The sequence below is a fragment of the Argopecten irradians genome, chromosome 11 (genome assembly GCF_041381155.1).
Source record: "Argopecten irradians isolate NY chromosome 11, Ai_NY, whole genome shotgun sequence".
Lineage (NCBI taxonomy): Eukaryota > Metazoa > Mollusca > Bivalvia > Pectinida > Pectinidae > Argopecten > Argopecten irradians.
The window spans coordinates 33,545,560-33,553,214 of NC_091144.1; the positions used below are offsets into that span (position 1 = coordinate 33,545,560).

Below are 7,655 nucleotides of genomic sequence, written 5' to 3' on the forward strand. Positions count from 1 at the left end.
CTTAGGACTAATGGGCCTTCGGACTATTGGGCCGTAGGGATATAAGGCGGTCACCGTTTATATACACGCGTCGTTCTCAGTTGGGGTAGCACGGCTGTAAACGTGTGGAAAAGACGCAGACTTACAACTAGGGTTCCGTTTGACTATACACTTTAATCAAGAATTTATAAGTGAGAAGGATTGGTGACTGTCTCTTTACACTACTAACCACCACGCGAGACGCCTGTGAACCGGGAATAAAAACCTCGAGTCAAACGAAACACCAATGTAAAGTTTATTAAATTTCACAACGTTTATTACTTGCTTTAAGGACGGAAGATTTAGAAGAGATGTCTTGAATTTCCGTTAAAAAAATACGACAGCTCATGAAATGACGGCCCGCTTCAGAAAGTAAGACGGTAACCCTCGCACTCTCAAGCTACATCAACGGCTGCGCCGGCGGATATCAAAGGTCAACGTCACGGTCAGTGCACAAACATAAAAGCTCCTGCGCTGTACTTCCCCAAACCTCAGTGTGACTTATCCTTCTTAATTGAATAAATGACACAAAAGGGGACCAACTTTATCTCTTCATAAAGACTACAAAATGCACACATGAGCCTGCAAATAGTACTGCGTCAACAGCAATAATAAGCAATATGATGTAAGCACGCTTACAATTGTGTTGGTATTAGGATATGAAACACTGCACGGTTCCTATGCGTGGACATTAGCTAAGGATGACGCAATATTTCAGTGTATCCTGAATATGCGTATTAGCTAGTTCATAGCTGCAATAGACTTTTAGACAGAAAATAGTGTCGTCTTTAGAGCTACAATTGGTGCCTATTACTGCTAATGGAGCAAAGTAATGATTATGCAAACCGTTATAGAACGTTTATTTGCATTTTATCTTACTTGTTCGATATCGCTTACTTACTAGGCAATAAAACTGAACCACATAGATCAAATTCCCACCGAGGCATTATTCTTTTACGTAATACATATGAAGGTCTTTCTGAAGGGGATTTTTACGGTAAGTCCAGAAATTGTAAATATGACGTCGTGTGAGCGGTACGGTAGATATTAAGAATGGTAGTTATGTTTGTTTTGGACAAAAATAATATGTACATGTACATGCATGTATACGCATAAAACAACTGGAAACCTACAAAAAAGTATAGAAAACTATGTCCGAGTGCTTTTCGGAGGCAGTGCTCCACTACGACACATAGGGACCAATTCGTACCCGGCCGAAAGGTATAGCAGGCCGGGTACGTATATTCGTTCTAGCTAGTTCATAGCATGGAGACTTATTATATAATTACTATATGCTTCAAACCAGCCGACTTAAAAACTCAAGATTTTTTTTTAGAATAAGTAAATATGAACAACTTTCGTTAAAAAGTATGCTATGGACACTTTGTATATAATATGCAGTTGCTGTGGTACTCTCGAAATGGTATTATTATTGTTAATATTTTTTTTTTTTGCATTTTAAAATTACCATTCCTTATTGTGGGTCGTGACTGTATATCTGTATAAGACGCAAGTTAATGTGGCAAGGATATCAAACAGTAATTACAGCTACACAATACACTTACCTTTGTTGTGATTCAGAGATAACTCCAAGTGAGCGAGCTGTCTGCTGTGAAGGTCTGCCAACAGGTGTGTGATCTGGGGCTCTGTGTAGTTTTTGTCACTATTAGTAACGTAACACATCCAACAATGCCATAACATTCGTCGTTTTCTGATTGGTCAGGAACCAAAATCACGCTTAAAAATTAGCATGTCTATATAACCCTAGTAAAGGTCGGTCTGAACACGATATTGGAAATACCAGCTTTCCCATCTAATTAAATGATTTTCCAGAAACATATACATCAATAATTCTACTTTCGGTTTCGATTCTTAATAGCATGGAGACTTATTATATAATTACTATATGCTTCAAACCAGCCGATTTAAAAACTCAAGATTTTTTTCAGAATAAGTAAATATGAACAACTTTCGTTAAAAAGTATGCTATGGACACTTTGTATATAATATGCAGTTGCTGTGGTACTCTCGAAATGGTATTATTATTATTTTTTTAACATTTTAAAATTACCATTCCTTATTGTGGGTCGTGCCTGTATATCTGTATAAGAAGCAAGTTAATGAACAGTTCCCAGACGCTGTAGAGGTGAGGAGGAAAAGGCTATATCCGATTATGAAGCATCATAAATCGGCTGGCCACCACGTCAAACTGGTCAGAGATAGACTTTATATCGACAGCCAACTCTTTCAGGATTCTGCATGGAACACTGAAAACCCACGGCGAATGGATGACAAGGTGACTAGTTCTCCGGAAGAGGAAACCTTTCAGAAAAAGGTATATACTAACAGTCCTGAAAACACACACTACATAAATGACTTTGGTAAGAGAGAACGGACGGCATCTACTCCCAACAGTGCTGTGGATCGACCTACCTCTAGAGCACGATTATCATCTTTCGAGGCTGGTAATGGGTCTTTCGAAGCCAATAGTCATTCCAGCGAACACCACCCCCAACTTAACCTAAAGGAGACAACAAGTCATGGAACGCCATTTAACCTGAGATAGGGAGGCGCGGAGAGTGACTGTACGGATTCTATATCCGTGGTTTCGTGGAATATCGGGAAAGGTCTTTGCAAAAAGTTGAATGACAGTGACTTTTTAGAGATTTCAGAAGAAGATGTAATAGAATGTCCTGGTTACTCTAGTTTCGCATTTCCTAGGAAAAGCGGAAGGGGAGGGGGCGTAGTTATTTTTTACAAACATAATTTATATAATATAATAATAATAATATAATAATTTATATAACCCACTATGATGAAACGAGAATATTAAGTGAACAAATTAAACTAATCAATTATATTTATAATATAGATGATGTTTGATGAATGAGTGATTATGTTAAAATGTTACATACATGTACATGTTAATAGAGTATTTAGATGTAGATAATAAATGTGTACAATATGTATGTACAAATATGTATGTATGTATGTATGTGTATGTATGTGTGTGTGTGTGTGTGTGGGTGGGTGTATGTGTGTGTGTGTGATGGTGTGTGTGCGTTGGTATGTAAGTATGTATGCGTGTGTGTGTGTGTGTATGTATGTATGTACGTATGTATGTATGTATGAATGTATGTGATGGTATGTATGTATGTATGTATGTATGTATGTATGTATGTATGTATGTATGTATGTATGTATGTATGTATGTATGTATGTATGTATGTATGTATGTATGTATGTATGTATGTATGTATGTATGTATGTATGTATGCATGCATGTATGTATGTATGTATGTACATGTATGTATGTATGTACATGTATGTATGTATGTATGTATGTATGTACATTTGTATGTATGTATGTATGTATGTATATATATTGCATGAATCGGTATTTCTATCAAAATGAAAAGAGTAAAAGAATGCTAAAAAAATTTAATATTCTCAACTCTGAGTGGAAAAAAAAAATTATATAATAACATTAGAGTTGTACATAACACTAACGATTCAATAATAGTTCTGAAATACACCAAACAAAATTGTACAATTCACTTCATTTTTTGTTACTTGCCCCCTGAAAATAGTGTATTCTATACATCTAATAATACTGACTTGTTTCAGAGTTTAGAGGAAACACTTGTCAAATATAATAATGAAGGTTCGGTATACGTGCTTGGAGATCTTAATTCGAGAACAGGTGTTAGACATGATTTTATTGAGAATGACATACCAAATAATGATCTACTAGATAAATTAGAAAGTTTTAACTACAATAGTGATGTAAACTAGAAGTAATATGGATGAATATGTGAACTCATTTGGTAGAAGACTTTTATCGTTGTGTAAAGCTAGTGGTTTACGTATTGTCAATGGCCGTCACGAAGGTGACAGAGATGGAAGTTTCACTTTCTACAGTAAAAATGGGAAAAGTATTATTAAAGCATTGATTATTTATTGACATCTATTGAAATCTTTAATGATATTAGCATGTTTAAGTCTGGAAATTTTTTAACGATTTCAGATCATGCACCAATCACTTTTAGAATACGTTTGAATTATAAACATGAAGCTTTGTCTACAAATACACGATCTAGAAGTAAGGAAATAGCTGAGTGTGAGTCTGTTAAATGGAAAAATGAAAACATTAACATCATTCGAAAAAACCTGAGTGACAATTCAAGTAATTTGATGAATATAAGTAACAGAATAGTTAGTTCCCAAATAGGGCCTTAGGACTAATGGGCCTTCGGACTATTGGGCCGTAGGGATATAAGGCGGTCACCGTTTATATACACGCGTCGTTCTCAGTTGGGGTAGCACGGCTGTAAACGTGTGGAAAAGACGCAGACTTACAACTAGGGTTCCGTTTGACTATACACTTTAATCAAGAATTTATAAGTGAGAAGGATTGGTGACTGTCTCTTTACACTACTAACCACCACGCGAGACGCCTGTGAACCGGGAATAAAAACCTCGAGTCAAACGAAACACCAATGTAAAGTTTATTAAATTTCACAACGTTTATTACTTGCTTTAAGGACGGAAGATTTAGAAGAGATGTCTTGAATTTCCGTTAAAAAAATACGACAGCTCATGAAATGACGGCCCGCTTCAGAAAGTAAGACGGTAACCCTCGCACTCTCAAGCTACATCAACGGCTGCGCCGGCGGATATCAAAGGTCAACGTCACGGTCAGTGCACAAACACAAAAGCTCCTGCGCTGTACTTCCCCAAACCTCAGTGTGACTTATCCTTCTTAATTGAATAAATGACACAAAAGGGGACCAACTTTATCTCTTCATAAAGACTACAAAATGCACACATGAGCCTGCAAATAGTACTGCGTCAACAGCAATAATAAGCAATATGATGTAAGCACGCTTACAATTGTGTTGGTATTAGGATATGAAACACTGCACGGTTCCTATGCGTGGACATTAGCTAAGGATGACGCAATATTTCAGTGTATCCTGAATATGCGTATTAGCTAGTTCATAGCTGCAATAGACTTTTAGACAGAAAATAGTGTCGTCTTTAGAGCTACAATTGGTGCCTATTACTGCTAATGGAGCAAAGTAATGATTATGCAAACCGTTATAGAACGTTTATTTGCATTTTATCTTACTTGTTCGATATCGCTTACTTACTAGGCAATAAAACTGAACCACATAGATCAAATTCCCACCGAGGCATTATTCTTTTACGTAATACATATGAAGGTCTTTCTGAAGGGGATTTTTACGGTAAGTCCAGAAATTGTAAATATGACGTCGTGTGAGCGGTACGGTAGATATTAAGAATGGTAGTTATGTTTGTTTTGGACAAAAATAATATGTACATGTACATGCATGTATACGCATAAAACAACTGGAAACCTACAAAAAAGTATAGAAAACTATGTCCGAGTGCTTTTCGGAGGCAGTGCTCCACTACGACACATAGGGACCAATTCGTACCCGGCCGAAAGGTATAGCAGGCCGGGTACGTATATTCGTTCTAGCTAGTTCATAGCATGGAGACTTATTATATAATTACTATATGCTTCAAACCAGCCGACTTAAAAACTCAAGATTTTTTTTAGAATAAGTAAATATGAACAACTTTCGTTAAAAAGTATGCTATGGACACTTTGTATATAATATGCAGTTGCTGTGGTACTCTCGAAATGGTATTATTATTGTTAATATTATTTTTTTTTGCATTTTAAAATTACCATTCCTTATTGTGGGTCGTGACTGTATATCTGTATAAGACGCAAGTTAATGTGGCAAGGATATCAAACAGTAATTACAGCTACACAATACACTTACCTTTGTTGTGATTCAGAGATAACTCCAAGTGAGCGAGCTGTCTGCTGTGAAGGTCTGCCAACAGGTGTGTGATCTGGGGCTCTGTGTAGTTTTGTCACTAAATTTAGTAACGTAACAAATTTAACAATGCCATAACATTCGTCGTTTTCTGATTGGTCAGGAACCAAAATCACGCTTAAAAATTAGCATGTCTATATAACCCTAGTAAAGGTCGGTCTGAACACGATATTGGAAATACCAGCTTTCCCATCTAATTAAATGATTTTCCAGAAACATATACATCAATAATTCTACTTTCGGTTTCGATTCTTAATAGCATGGAGACTTATTATATAATTACTATATGCTTCAAACCAGCCGATTTAAAAACTCAAGATTTTTTTCAGAATAAGTAAATATGAACAACTTTCGTTAAAAAGTATGCTATGGACACTTTGTATATAATATGCAGTTGCTGTGGTACTCTCGAAATGGTATTATTATTATTTTTTTAACATTTTAAAATTACCATTCCTTATTGTGGGTCGTGCCTGTATATCTGTATAAGAAGCAAGTTAATGAACAGTTCCCAGACGCTGTAGAGGTGAGGAGGAAAAGGCTATATCCGATTATGAAGCATCATAAATCGGCTGGCCACCACGTCAAACTGGTCAGAGATAGACTTTATATCGACGGCCAACTCTTTCAGGATTCTGCATGGAACACTGAAAACCCACGGCGAAAGGATGACAAGGTGACTAGTTCTCCCGAAGAGGAAACCTTTCAGAAAAAGGTATATACTAACAGTCCTGAAAACACACACTACATAAATGACTTTGGTAAGAGAGAACGGACGGCATCTACTCCCAACAGTGCTGTGGATCGACCTACCTCTAGAGCACGATTATCATCTTTCGAGGCTGGTAATGGGTCTTTCGAAGCCAATAGTCATTCCAGCGAACACCACCCCCAACTTAACCTAAAGGAGACAACAAGTCATGGAACGCCATTTAACCTGAGATAGGGAGGCGCGGAGAGTGACTGTACGGATTCTATATCCGTGGTTTCGTGGAATATCGGGAAAGGTCTTTGCAAAAAGTTGAATGACAGTGACTTTTTAGAGATTTCAGAAGAAGATGTAATAGAATGTCCTGGTTACTCTAGTTTCGCATTTCCTAGGAAAAGCGGAAGGGGAGGGGGCATAGTTATTTTTTACAAACATAATTTATATAATATAATAATAATAATATAATAATTTATATAACCCACTATGATGAAACGAGAATATTAAGTGAGCAAATTAAACTAATCAATTATATTTATAATATAGATGATGTTTGATGAATGAGTGATTATGTTAAAATGTTACATACATGTACATGTTAATAGAGTATTTAGATGTAGATAATAAATGTGTACAATATGTATGTACAAATATGTATGTATGTATGTATGGATGTGTGTGTGTGTGTGTGTGTGTGTGTGTGGGTGTATGTGTGTGTGTGTGTGTGATGGTGTGTGTGCGTTGGTATGTAAGTATGTATGCGTGTGTGTGTGTGTGTATGTATGTATGTACGTATGTATGTATGTATGAATGTATGTGATGGTATGTATGTATGTATGTATGTATGTATGTATGTATGTATGTATGTATGTATGTATGTATGTATGCATGCATGTATGTATGTATGTATGTATGTATGTATGTATGCATGTATGTATGTATGTACATGTATGTATGTATGTACATGTATGTATGTATGTATGTATGTACATTTGTATGTATGTATGTATGTATGTATATATATTGCATGAATCGGTATTTCTATCAAAATGAAAAGA

General features: G+C 36.1%; 1 protein-coding gene across 1 annotated transcript in view; it reads right to left on the reverse strand.

Annotated features, from left to right (window-relative positions):
• LOC138334581 (uracil-DNA glycosylase-like) overlaps positions 1 to 7,050 on the reverse strand; it is a 40,260-nt gene extending 33,210 nt beyond the window's left edge. The window contains exons 1-4 of the mRNA XM_069283232.1: positions 6,343 to 7,050; positions 5,835 to 5,931; positions 2,090 to 2,340; positions 1,584 to 1,729 (exon numbers count right to left, since the gene is read on the reverse strand). The gene's annotated coding sequence lies outside the window, so the exon portion shown is untranslated. The remainder of the gene's footprint in view (positions 1 to 1,583; positions 1,730 to 2,089; positions 2,341 to 5,834; positions 5,932 to 6,342) is intronic.
• Between the last annotated feature and the right edge of the window lie 605 nt (positions 7,051 to 7,655).